Genomic DNA, 14581 nt, shown 5'->3' with positions numbered 1-14581 from the left:
CTAGGGTCACCTCACTCATAAGGTACCCACTGTAGGATTTGAACTTGAGTCTTTGCAACTTCAGGACCAACAGTCAGTCACCATACCAAGCTACGTAACAGTAGTTAGGGGGATCAAGAGCATTCTGCCACAAGGAAGAGAAGAGCAAACAAAGCACCATCAGTTTTAGAGCTCAGATACTCCTTGGGAATGATCAGCTCCAATCTGTTTGTTTTACAGATGAGGAATGGCATTGGGCTCAGCAGAGCCACTGCCCAAAGTGACTTGCCTGAAAGGACAGGCCTTGGTTCAGAGAATGCTCCCTGTGGAATCAGGGGCCCTGGGCTCTTCAGTCCAGCCTCTGCTGGGCACTGAGGGCATTGACTGGACAAGTGACTGAATCTCTGGGCTTCAAGTCCCCTCCTCTGGAAGGTGATGAAGCAATTAGACTAGACTAATTCGAAGGTCCTTTTGAGCTCTAAGCCTGTGATCCTATGACTTCCAGTGAATTGTCTCTTTGCTTCTGTCAAAGAATGGGCAAAAATACAATGCGAGAACTGGATAATTCAAGATTTAGTCTCAGTGACCCGGGTTTTCATCTTGGCTCTGCCATGTATGAGGTAGCTAGGTGGTAGTATGATAAGAGGTTTAGGATTGGACTCAGGAAGACCTGAGTTCAAATCTGTCCTCAGACATTTACTAGTTATGTGACCCTAGGCAAGTCACTTAACCCTTTTGCCTCAGTTTCCTCAACTGTAAGATAAGGAAAACATCTTGCTGGGTTATTAAATGAGAATATATTTGCAAAGTGCTTAACAATGCCTGGCATATGGTGGGCACCATATAAATGTATATTCTGCCCCAACTTAGAAGCAACCCAAAGGCACAGTGGATAGAGCACTTGGCCTGGGGTCAAGACGATCTGAGATCAAATCTGTCTTCAGACAATTACTGGGTGGGTGACCCTGGGCCTGTGTCTTGGAGGCAGCTAGGTGGTGCAGTGGAGAGAACACTGGGTCTGGAGTCAGGAAGAACTAAATTCAAATCCAATTCAGACACTTACTAGCTGTGGTATACTGGGCAAATCACTGAACCTCTATTTGCCTTAATCTTCTGGGGAAGGAAATGATAAACCACTTCAGTATCTATGCCAAGGAATCCTCATGGACCACAACCCACCTCAAGCCCACATGATAAGCAACAATGTCTCCGGGGCCTTCTATTTGCATTCATCTCCAAAATGAGGGGATGAGACTATATGATCTCTCAAGTTCTGTTCTGGCTCTAAATCCATCATCTTGGGATCCTCTGTTTCATCTCTTCACTTGTAACAGCAAGATTAGAATAGTTCCTTTCAAATCAGAATTCCATAGCGTCTTCCAGGAGCCAAGATGGTGGAGTAAGCAGTAAGTTGCTCTCACTCTTCCTTACCAACCCCTAAAAAAACAGAAAATATTGCCCCAGGAAAATTCCTGGAAGAGCCGAGCCAGCAGAAAGATGAGTGCAGCAGTCTTGTAGCCTGCGAAGCTTGGGGGATTAACAGAAAGGTCTGGTAGAAGGGGAACAGTAAAGGACAGGAGGCATAGTAAAAAGCCCCACCTCTGCAAACCAGCAGGAGATCCTGAGCCCCAGTGTGTTGGCACAGGCAAGCGCCAACTCCAGTACACCCCTTGGCAAAGGCAGGGGAACCAATAGACTCCAGCTCTGAAAACCACCATGTATATCTGTGAGCAGGTGTCTTCCAGGAGCCAAACATCCCCAATGCTTCAGCACAACTCCAAAAACCACAACTCCAAGCAGACAAATATCCTTCATAAGTCAAAATTTCCAGTGCTGAAAAGAAGCCCAGATGAGCAATTGTCTTCCAGGGGCCAGACTCCCCACCCCCAACAAGAGAGATCCAGTGTTGTTGACCCCAGCTCAGCACCAGATAAGCTGCCAGACCTCTACAGCCTCCAGCTGCCAGCACCTGAGGCCCCAGCACACAAGGCCAGTTACCAGTTCTCTGGCTCCCAGCACAAGAGGCTTGAGTCAGTGCCCCCTGTGCTCCAACAGGAGAGGCTTTAAAAGCCAGGAAATAAGCAAACACCATGAGCAAAAAATAGAAATGGACAAGGACCATGTATTCTCATTATGGGGACATGGGAGATCAAAACACAAATTCGGAAGAGGACAATATACCCACATCCAAAACCTCAAAGGGGAAGGCGAACTGGTTTCAAGGTGAAAAAGTCTTCTTGGAAGAGCTCAAGAAAGATTTTAAAAGTCAAACAGGAGAGGAAGAAGAAAAATTGAGAAAGGAAATGAGAGGTACGGAAGAGAGAGTCAATAGCTTGGAAAAGGAAGGACAAAAATTGACTGTGGAAAACAAGTCTTTAAAAAATACAGTTGGCCAAATTGGAAAAAAAAAAACTACACTGAAGAAAACAACTCCTTAAGTAGTAGAATAGATCAAATGGAAAAGGAGGCACAAAAACTCACTGAAGAGAACTCCATAAAAAGTAGAATTGGCTAAAAAGAAAAGGAGGAACAAAAGCCAATTGAAGAAATTAATGCGTTAAAAATTAGAACTGGGCAAGTGGAAGCTAATGACTCTATGAGAGATTGAGAATCAGTCAAAGTCAAAAGATTGAAAAAATAGAAGAATACATAAAATACCTCATTGAAAAAAACAACTGACCAGGAAACCAGATCCAGGAGAGATAATTTAAGAAGTATTGCTCTACCTGATAGCCACGATCAAAAAAAGAGCCTGGACATTGTCTTTCAAGAAATCATCAAGGAAAACTTCCCCAGGGTCCTAGAACAGAGGGTAAAATAGTCATCAGAAGAATCCACCAATCACCTCCTGAAATAGATCCCAAATTGAGCAAGCCAAGAAATATTGTAGCTAAATGCCAGAATTATCAGGTCAAGGAGACAATACTGCAAGCAACCAGAAAGAAACAATTTAAATATCTTGGAACAACAGTCAGGATTAGGCAGGACCTTGAAGCTTCAACATTAAAAGATTGGAGGGAGTGGAATATGATTTTCCATAATGCAAAGGAGCTTAGATTAAAACCAAAGATCAACTACCCAGTGAAATTAAGCATAATTTCTTAAGGAAGGAGATAATTATTCAATGAAATAGACTTCCAAACCTTACTGCTGAAAAGACCAGAGCTCAACAGAAAATTTGATCTCCAAATACAAGATTCAAGAGAGGAATACAATGATAAACAAGAAGGAAAAAACCATGTTATTCAATCAGGGCAAACTGTTTTCATCCCTACATGGGAATAGGAAACCTGTATCTCTTGAGAACTGTTTCTTTATTATGGAATTTAGAAGGGGTATGCATACACCACTGGAATGGGAATAAGTTGACTTTGATTTGATGACAAATAATCTAATAAAGTGGTGAAACTGGATTGTACTGGGAGAAGAGTAAAGGAGGAGGCAGACAAAGGTAAATTATATCACATGAAAAAGCACAAAAAACCTATTGCAGTTGAGGGAAAGAAGGGAGGGAGATGAGCATTGTTTGAACCTTATTCTCATCATATTTGACTCAGAGGGAATAACATACTCAATTAGGTATAAAAATGTAACATACTGTATAGGAAGTAGGAAAAGAAAGGGGAAAGAAAAGGGAGGGGTGGATAGAAGGGAGGACAGACTGAGGGACGCAGTATTCAAAAAGAAATATTTCTATGTAGCTAATACTAGGTTATTTGGCTATAAGAAAGAACAGAAGTGAGTCACTTTTCAATGAAGAAAGTAAATTCTGGAATCTTGGGAATTTTTCCGCAGAAAAGAGGTAGTAGTAGGGGCTCTGTGGTAAGAATCAGGAAAGAGCATTTTCACTGGAGACTAAAGTCAGCTCACCATTAGCACTGAGAACAAGAGCAGTAGAGAAAAAGGAAGAGCTGGCTTAGAGGTCTGAGTGTTGGGCCCATCTCCCCCTCTTCCACAACCCTATGCATCAGTGCTATGGCCTGAAAACCCACTCTGGAGTTGGACAAAGGGGAGGATGAAAAACAATCCCAATAGAGATGGTGGTTCTTAGGGTCCCAGGGTCAGCTCTTCCAGGGTAATCACTTTTTTTTTAATTTAAATTTATTTATTTAACATATTTAGTTTTCAGCATTGATTTTCACAAGAGTTTGAATTACAAATTTTCTCCCCATTTCTACCCTCCCCCCACTCCAAGATGCGTATATTCTGGTTGCCCTGTTCCCCAGTCAGCACTCTCCTCTATTATCCCACTTCCCTCTCATCCCCTTTTCCCTTCCTTTCATGTAGGGCAAGATAAATTTCATGCCCCGTTGCCTGTGTATCTTATTTTCTAGTTGCATGCAAAAACTTTTTTTTTGTTTTTGTTTTTGGACATCTGTTTTTAAAACTTTGAGTTCCAAATTCTCTCCCCTCTTCCCTCCCCACCCACCTATATTAGGAAGGCAGAATTTATGATTTCAAAGAGAATCTCATATGTGCCTAAAAGGTCCGGAACCGCAGGATATAAGGAATTCTCTAGGCAGAAGGCAGGAGAACTAAAGCATGTATTTACACTCCACAGTAACAATCCCACAAACCAGCGTCCCCATTTTGATATTTTCATCAAAAGCTTCCAGGCCCAATAAGTCCGCCTCACAAGGGTAACCAGTAGGCCACAGAGAAGCGAGATGGTATAAGGCAAAATCGTATACATGCTTCCCCTCTACGGTAAGAAGATTACTCACTAGCCTCCAGTCAGCTCTGCTACCGGCAGCTCAGCTTCAGCTGTAGGCGTCTCTGGCTCCAACCGGAAAAGGAAAGGAGGATCTTCAAGCTGTCCTCTCCCCTCTTATAGAGTTTTTGACATCATCAAGCGCCGCCTGAACGACCAGGGCCGATTGGTTCTTGACTTGGCCCCTCCCCCAGCGTAGACCACGTTAACACACCTCCCCTCAGCCAGCGCCACGACTCATCACACAGGAAGCTCTGGCCCTGCCCCGGAAGAGCAAGCCCCAGCGTCCAGGGAAGCTCAACGAGGCAAGCTGAGTCATTCAAAGAAAACAAAGTCCATTCTGGCTGCACTCCACCCCTCACAATGTTCTAGGATGCACAATCCAATCATAATTCAAATTAAATTATATATCCTAGAACATTGTGATCCAATTATGCAGGAAACTAAAATATATCATTCACAATAAAGCAAAACATATCATTCAGTGACATTCCCAAATATTGGTTTACGATTCAAATGTGATCCATCCCAGCCAGATAATCTTTTCAATCAATCATCCCAAAATAATTATTAATTTTTCAAATGTCCACCCCTAGATCTTCGTATCCATTACATAGGATCAATAATATCATAACAATAAAACAACATAGCAAGGATAACACATAATAAGTACACAGAACACTATCATCATCCCCCCCTCAAACAATTGGGGCTCAAAATCTTGGGGTAAGGGGTGAAGGTCTCATTTTCCATAGCTTCTTCTTGCTGAAATTGGATGTAGAGGTGTCCCTGCCCCAAAGAGTCCAATTCCAGAGTTCAGTTCTTTAGCAAGCTGGCAGGAATTCCAAGAATGCTACGTGCTTAGGCAGTCACCGGAAACTGCAGGGTGCTTAAACCTGCAGGAGACAGAACTAGCGACAAGGTTAACTAAAACAGAGAACAAAAAGAGTAGGCAAGTATGGGCTATTATCCTTCAAATAAAATCATCTCCAGTTTAGTTGAAATTTCAGTTATGCAGAGATCCAATATCAGAGCCAAACTCAGATGGGAAATGTTTCTTTTTAAACGGAACACAATGAGGAAACTAAGCCAAGAAGATCCTACCCTAGATGGAGACCAGGATTGTCCTCCCAGCCTTTCCCCAAATGTACAAGCTTTCATCCGTTAATCACACAAAGTCACCTTCCCTCTGAGTTGCTTGTGTCAATTACCAGCATCAGCCATACCTGTGGGGTCCATGAATCTAATATTATAGCCCTATTCACGGTAAAATATATGGTTCAGGGGTACGATTTGGTAATTATCTTCCCCTGAATAGACAACTGTTACAGTGTTGTTCTTCCCATGGGCTATGACTTCTGCAGCCTTTGGAGTATCATCTGGCTTCTGTTTTACCCATACCTTAGCTCCCAACTTTATTCTATCAATGGAGCAAGCCCCTTTTGCCCTTCTAGTAGTTATTCTGGGAAGAGGGTCAGTTTTCACAAAGGGTATTTTTTCACAGGGGATAATAATCACTTGAACTATCCTATCATTCCTACCAAATTGTACAGGTTTTTCACCCAAATTCTGGAGTGTCACAACAATTTCTTTTTGATAATTCAAATCTATCACTCCAGCCAATACATGTACTCCTTGAGCTGCTAATCCTGGTTTAGGTAATATCCGTCCAAAATGATTCTTGGGGATTCTCATACATACTCCAGTAGGGGTTTTTCTTATCTCTTTCCTATTCAACCTAAAATTCTCTATACAATGTAAATCATATCCTGCCGAACCAGGCGTTCCTGGACATGGTAGGGGGACATCTTCCCTCACAGTCCAAAATTCAATATTTTGGATCTCACGTGTTTGCTGTTCTCTAATCTGCAAATTTGGGGTCATCATTCTGGCTAGAGGTGTACTCCCCCCTAAGGGCCTATTATTCAAATTACGTAAGGCAATAGACAAATTATCCTTCCAATGTAGATATGAATTATTAGAGCTTAATTTTCTCAGCTGTTCTTTCAACAATCCATTCATTCTTTCAATCAGCCCAGATGCTTGTGGGTAATATGGAATATGATATATCCATTCTATATTATTCAACACACAATATCTTTTCACTTCTTTGCCCTTGAAATGTGACCCATTATCACTTTGAATCTGCATTGGGGTTCCATAGTATAAACTTACAATATCTAGGGTTTTACAGGTGTTTTTCTGAGTTGCATCCTTATAAGGACAAGCCACTAGGACACCTTAATAGGTGTCAACACACGTACATACATATTTACATCCTTTATCCTGGGGTAGTGGGCCAATATAATCTATCTGCCAAATTTGGGCTGGAACTTTTCCCCTTGCTATTTCTCCAGTTACTATCCTAGGAAGAGTTCGTTCTTTTTCTAATTGGCATATACAACACCCCTCTGTTATTTGTTTTAACAACGCATGAGAGATACTGATACCTCGATCCTGTGCCCATCGGTGGGTGGCCTGGACCCCTAAATGGCCGGCGGTCTGGTGGACCCATCTCGCTAAGGCTAAGTCATCAGTTGGAGTTGGAGTAGGGACAATACATTCAGTGGCAGTCTTTGCTAGTCGATCCGCGTGTGCATTGTACTCACGCTCTGGTGTGGTCAGGGTCTTGTGAGCATCAACATGAAAAACTGACAAATCCGTAACCAAAGACATGTCCCATATATTTTCCCATAACTCTTTACCCCAAACTTGTTTGCCATGAATCTCCCAATTCTGATTCCTCCATATAGGCATCCAAGTAGCTAATCCATTAGCTACCGCCCATGAATCAGTAAATATATGACACTGTCCTCCCTTCTCCATTCTGATGGCCTGATGTACTGCCATCAGTTCAGCATATTGGCTACTTCCCCCTATCCCAGAACTTTCCAGAGTTCGCCTAGTACAGGGGTTATAGGCTACTGCTTTCCAATGTCTCTTCTGTCCTAAGTATTTTGCTGTCCCGTCAGTAAACCAAGCGTGTTTCTTCTGTTCTACACTTAGTCCATCATACCCATTATTCCATTTCACTAAGGATGGCACCATCTGTTGCTTAGATTCAAGGGGTTTTTCATTTCTCTCAGTGCCAATGTTCGCCACTGATTCATGTAAAGCAGAAACTCCACTTTTGCCTGCTCTGGACCTATTCTGAATATACCACTTCCATTTGATTATGCTTGCCTCTTGTGCATGTCCAATTCTGTGAGAAGCTGGGGTACTCATTACCCAAGTCATAATTGGAATTCCAGGCCTTAATATCACTTCATGACCCAGGGTTAGTTGCTCAGTTTCTACTAAAGCCCAATAAGCAGCTAACAGCTGCTTCTCAAAAGGTGTATACTGCACTCCAGATGAGGGCAGTTTCCTTGACCAAAAGCCTAAAGGTACACTTCGGCTCTGTTGTTTTTGCCACAGACTCCAATTTGCATAGTCATCTTGTACAGTCACTTGTAACTCCACTGGCCCATTTTGCATAGGCCATAAGTCCAGAGCTAATTGGATAGCAGCCTTTGCTTCCTCAAAAGCTCTACTTTGTTCAAGGCCCCAATCGAATTCATATTTCTTTCTGGTGACTTTATACAAGGGTTTTAAAATTTGTCCCAAATGTGGGATGTGGTGTCTCCAATAACCAAATAGCCCTATGAACTTTTGGGCCTCTTTCTTATTAGTAGGGGTGGGAAAATCCTGAATTTTTTGTCGAGCTTGTGGGAGTATTTCTCACAGTCCTCTATTCCACTGTATCCCCAAGAATTTTACAGTTTGAGCTGGCCCCTGAACCTTTGCGGGGTTGATTTCCCATCCTTTGCTTTTCATATGGTCAATTAATAATGCTAAACTCTCCTCCACTTCTTTTATATTCTTTCCCTGTATCATGATGTCATCTATGTAATGTGTAAGCTGTACACCAGGTAGCTTTAATTCATCCAAATGCTCAGCTACAATCCTGTGGCAAATAGTTGGGCTATGAATATATCCTTGTGGCAGGCGTGTAAATGTATACTGTCGGCCTTGCCAAGTAAAAGCAAACTGGTTCCATTGCTTGGGGTCTATTGGGATCGTAAAGAAGGCATTGGCCAAATCAATAACTGCATACCAAGTCCCTTCATGTTTTTGTATTCTCTCTATTAAAGTAACCATGTCTGGAACAGCAGCATACAAGGGAGGAGTCACTTTGTTTAGCTGTCTATAATCTACTGTCATCCTCCATGTCCCATCTGACTTTCTGACTGGCCAGACAGGGTTGTTCCATTGAGTAGTTGTAGGGACTAACACTCCTGCCTCAACACATTCTCTTATAGTGTTGGCAATTTCATCTTGCCCACCTGACACACGATATTGCCTCAAAGTAATTACTTCAGAAGGTTCGGGCAAAGTGATTGGATCCATCTTGATTTTCCCCACTAAGACTGCATTAATGCCTATTTTCCTCACAGCAAATTGGTATTTCCCTTCAGGTAAATTTAAGGTCATACCCTTCAAAATGTCTATTCCAATGATGTATTCAGGAATAGGCACAATAACCACACTATATTCTTTCTTGGGCAACTGTCCAATTTTCATCATCAATTTAACTTGTCTGGCTGATATTTCAGTCCCTCCTAGTCCTGTGATGGTAATAGGAGTTCCATGGCTGAATTTGTCTGAATTCCCATAGATAAGGGTGGCCTCGGCCCCAGTGTCTATTAATGCCCTAGTTACTGTACTTGACCCATTTTTCCAATATATGGTCAAGTTAATGTGAGGTCTGCAATCCAACTTATGTATTTCCTTAATTTGGGCTGGGGCCTGGCCTGTTTCCTAGTATTCCCTGGCATGTGATTCACTTGAGTATGAAGGTTCAACATCTGTAGCATTTGCAGGAGCAGTTCTTATTTCCCTGTCTCTCCTGTTATCGAGTCCTTTATCTCGGTACATCCTGTACAATTCATTGGTTGGAAGGCCATCTATCATTTCAAAACCTACCCCTGCTCTCAATAGAGCAGTGAACATTTCTTTTCTTGTCACTCCATTTTGGCGCCAAGTTTGCTGGCTATTCACTCTTCTCTCTCGAGGAGATCTATCCCTTCCCCAGTCTCCTAAGTCATGTAACTGTAAAATCTTATTTATCACCTCTGTAAGATGGCTCCCTACTTCCCCAAGTAACAGATTCAAAATTAGTTGTTTATAAGCAGGGGGAGCTGTCCTAATTATTAAATTCCTATGAGGGATTCCTATGGGATCATTGTAATATTTGTCTGCAGTTCCTGTCATAATAGCAGTCTTCATTACCTCCTCCTTTAGTCTCATGATACAATCTTTAAGTGAATACCAGGGTCTGTGCTCAGTGGGCCACATAGAATCATTAGTATATCTCTTATTGCATCCCGCAGCAGCTAATGCCAACAGAGTAGTCCTGCTAGCATCATCTCCTTGCTGATGATGTTCCCTAAAAGCTTGCTGAACTAGAGGATCATGGCTGATACCTATGAATCTCATACAGTCCCTCTTATCTACTAATATTCCACCGGCCCCTTGATCACTGAGCCTTACCATCCAAGATATTAATGGTTCTCCTACTCTTTGGCTGAATCTACTCAAAATATCTGTGACCTCTTGTGGTGAATGGCAAGGACAAAGCAGGCAGTCAGGCTTGGTCTGGGCTGAGTTGGGATGCACTCTTGGCTTATTTGGCCTCCTGTTGCTCCTAGCCACATTAATAGAAAAGTTCTCATCTGAGTCAGTGGGTTCTTGAGCAGCAATTTGTTCTCCTGCTATCTGAGATTCCCCTTCTTGCTGTGGGGTAGGAGTGCCCCCATATACTAGCCGGTAGGCTGATAATACTATCCAGCTTTGCCTAGATAGTGATGCCCCTGACTGAATCCCAACCTCTTGCAAACAACTTTCCAAATCCTTAGGATCTCCTCTCTGTAGCCTTGGTTCCCAGTTTTCACAGTGTCTGGCTTTTTTAGCCAATTCCTTTGCTAAGGAGGAATAAAATGGATCCTCTCCCTGGGATATTCATCTCTTCCTCTGAAGTTCTTCTGCTTCTGAATAGAGATCTTATATCTAGCGATCCCATCCACCTCGTCGCAAAATATATTAGGAAGGCAGAATTTATGATTTCAAAGAGAATCTCATATGTGCCTAAAAGGTCCGGAACCGCAGGATATAAGGAATTCTCTAGGCAGAAGGCAGGAGAACTAAAGCATGTATTTACACTCCACAGTAACAATCCCACAAACCAGCGTCCCCATTTTGATATTTTCATCAAAAGCTTCCAGGCCCAATAAGTCCGCCTCACAAGGGTAACCAGGAGGCCACAGAGAAGCGAGATGGTATAAGGCAAAATCGTATACATGCTTCCCCTCTACGGTAAGAAGATTACTCACTAGCCTCCAGTCAGCTCTGCTACCGGCAGCTCAGCTTCAGCTGTAGGCGTCTCTGGCTCCAACCGGAAAAGGAAAGGAGGATCTTCAAGCTGTCCTCTCCCCTCTTATAGAGTTTTTGACATCATCAAGCGCCGCCTGAACGACCAGGGCCGATTGGTTCTTGACTTGGCCCCTCCCCCAGCGTAGACCACGTTAACACACCTCCCCTCAGCCAGCGCCACAACTCATCACACAGGAAGCTCTGGTCCTGCCCCGGAAGAGCAAGCCCCAGCGTCCAGGGAAGCTCAACGAGGCAAGCTGAGTCATTCAAAGAAAACAAAGTCCATTCTGGCTACACCACCCTCCCTAAGAAGTCAAGCAATTCAACATAGACCACATGTGTAATATTATGTATAACCCTTCCACAATACTCATGTTGTGAAAGACTTAACTATATTTTGCTCCTTCCCAACCCATCCCCCTTTATTGAATTTTCTCCCTTGACCCTGTCCCCTTTCCAAAGTGTTTATTTTTGATCACCTCCACCCCCATCTGCTGTCCCCTCCATCATGCCCCCCTTTTTTTATCTTCCTCCCTCTTGTTTCCTGTGGGGTAAGATACCCAATTGGGTATGTATGGTATTCCCTCCTTAGGCCAAATCTGATGAGAGCAAGGTTCACTCATTCCCCCCTCACCTGCCGTCTCCCCTCCTCCCACAGAACTGCTTCCTCTTGCCACCTTTATGCAAGATAATCCACCCTATTCTATCTCTCCCTATCTCCCTCTCTCAGTATGTTCCTCTCTCATCCCTTAATTTGATTTTATTTCTTTTAGATACCTTCCCTTCATCTTCAACTCACCCTGTGTCTGCTCTCTCTCTCTTTCATATATATATATATATATATATATATGCTCTCTCTCTCTTTCATATATATATATATATATATATACACACACACAGGTATATACATACATACACATTCACTTATATATATATATATATATACATAAACATATATATATGCATATTCCCTTCAGCTACCCTAATACTGAGGTCTCATGAATCATACATGTCATCTTTCCATGTAGGAATGTAAACAAAACAGTTCAACTTTAGTAAGTCCCTTGCAATTTCTGTTTCTTGATTACCTTTTCATGCTTCTCTTGATTCTTGTGTTTGAAAGTCAAATTTTCTATTCAGCTCTGGTCTTTTCACAGAGAAAGCTTGAAAGTCCTCTATTTTATTGAAAATCCATAGTTTGCCTTGGAGCATGATACTCAGTTTTGCTGGGTAGGTGATTCTAAGTTTTAATCCTAGCTCCATTGACCTCTGGAATATCGTATTCCAAGCCCTTTGATCTCTTAATGTAGAAGCTGCCAGATCTTGGATTATTCTGATTGTGTTTCCACAATACTCAAATTGTTTCTTTCTGGCTGCTTGCAGTATTTTCTCCTTGATCTGGGAGCTCTGGAATTTGGCGACAATATTCCTAGGAGATTTCTTTTTGGGATCTATTTGAGGAGGCGATCGATGGATTCTTCCAATTTCTATTTTGCCCTTTGGCTCTAGAATATCAGGGCAGTTCTCCTTGATAATTTCTTGAAAGATGATATCTAGGCTCTTTTTTCGATCATGGCTTTCAGATAGTCCAATAATTTTAAAATTATCTCTCCTGGATCTATTTTCCAGGTCAGTGGTTTTTCCAATGAGATATTTCACATTGTCTTCCATTTTTTCATTCCTTTGGTTCTGTTTTATAATGTCTTGATTTCTCATAAAGTCACTAGCTTCCACTTGCTCCAATCTAATTTTTAAAGTAGTATTTTCTTCAGTGGTCTTTTGGACCTCCTTTTCCATTTGGCTAATTCTGCCTTTCAAGGCATTCTTCTCCTCATTGGCTTTTTGGAGCTCTTTTGCCATTTGAGTTAGTCTATTTTTTAAGGTGTTGTTTTCTTCAGTGTATTTTTCAGTATTTTTTTTGGGTCTCCTTTAGCAAGTCATTGACTTGTTTTTCATGGTTTTCTCGCATCCTTCTCATTTCTCTTCCCAATTTTTCCTCTACTTCTCTAACTTGCTTTTCCAAATCCTTTTTGAGCTCTTCCATGGCCTGGGACCAGTTCATGTTTTTCTTGGAGGTTTCTGTTGTAGGCTCTTGCACTTTGTTGACTTCTTTAGGCTGTATGTTTTGGTCTTCTTTGTCACCAAAGAAAGAATGCAAAGTCTGAGACTGAATCTGGGTGTGTTTTCCCTGCCTGGCCATATTCCCAGCCAACTAACTTGACCCTTGAGTTTTTCAGTGGGGTATGACTGCTTGTAGACTAAAGAGTTCTATGTTCCATGTTTGGGGGGGAGGTGCCAGCTCTGTCACACCAGCACTACTCCTTCCCCAAGAACCCCCAACCTGGACTGGGCTTAGATCTTCAGCAGGCTGTGCACTCCTGCTCTGATTCGCCACTTAATTCCTCCCACCAGGTGGGCCTGGGGCCAGAAGCGGCAGCAGCTGTAGCTGCCCCACCTCCACTGCCCCCAGGGCTGGAAACCAAACCCCGAACTCCTTCCACTCCCGCAGCTTTTCCCACTAACCTTCTCCTCTATCTTTGGTGTTTGTGGGTTGAGAAGTCTAGTAACTGCCACAGCTCACTGATTCAGGGTGGTAGGGCACATTCCACCTGGCTCCTGGTCTGGTTGGTCTGTGCTGCTCACGCTGGGCTCTGCTCCACTCCATTCCCAGCTCCCAGCTCCCAGCTCCGTGTGGGATAGACCTCACCCAGAGACCATCCAGGTTGTCCTGGGCTGGAGCCCTGCTTCCCTCTACTGTTTCGTGGGTTCTGCAGTTCCAGAATTGGTTCATAGCCATTTTTTTATAGGTTTTTGGAGGGACTCGGCAGGGAGCTCACGCTGGTCCCTGCTTTCCAGCTGCCATCTTGGCTCCACCACCCCCCAGGGTAATCACTTTAAGGAAAAGTACACTTCTAAGTCAGACAGAAGCTAAGGAGCTTTACTTTACCTTATAGTTCAGCCGATCATATCTCCCTGATGTTTCTCTGAATCAGAGAGTGTCTTAGGGGAGATGGTCAGTTTGTTTTCTTTTTAGAAGTACTTAGGGGGCAGCTAGGTGGTGCAGTGAGTAGTGCACCAGCCCTGGAGTCAGGAGGACTTGAGTTCAAATCCAGCCTCAGACACTTGACACATTTACTAGCTGTGTGACCTTGGGCAAGTCACTTAACCCCAATTGCCCTGCCTTCCCCCCTCAAAAAAAAAAGTACTTAGCACAGAATCCAGCACACAGAAGATGTAGAATAAGTACTTTAGATGTTCTCACAGAAAGAATGAACTAATGCACACTGAGCACATGGCAAGGGTTCAGACTTGTGATGCTACTTAACTGTATAACATAGTATACACTTATCCACAATGAGGGGTTTAGGGTTAGGGTTAGCTTTGTTAAACTTGCTTATTACTTCATGTAATTTTTTACTTAGTTCTCTAGGATTCTCTAAGTATACCATTATATCATCTGAAAAGATTGATAGCTTTGTT

This window comes from Trichosurus vulpecula, chromosome 1 (genome assembly GCF_011100635.1).
Source record: "Trichosurus vulpecula isolate mTriVul1 chromosome 1, mTriVul1.pri, whole genome shotgun sequence".
Lineage (NCBI taxonomy): Eukaryota > Metazoa > Chordata > Mammalia > Diprotodontia > Phalangeridae > Trichosurus > Trichosurus vulpecula.
Note: the sequence above shows the minus strand (reverse complement) of the source record.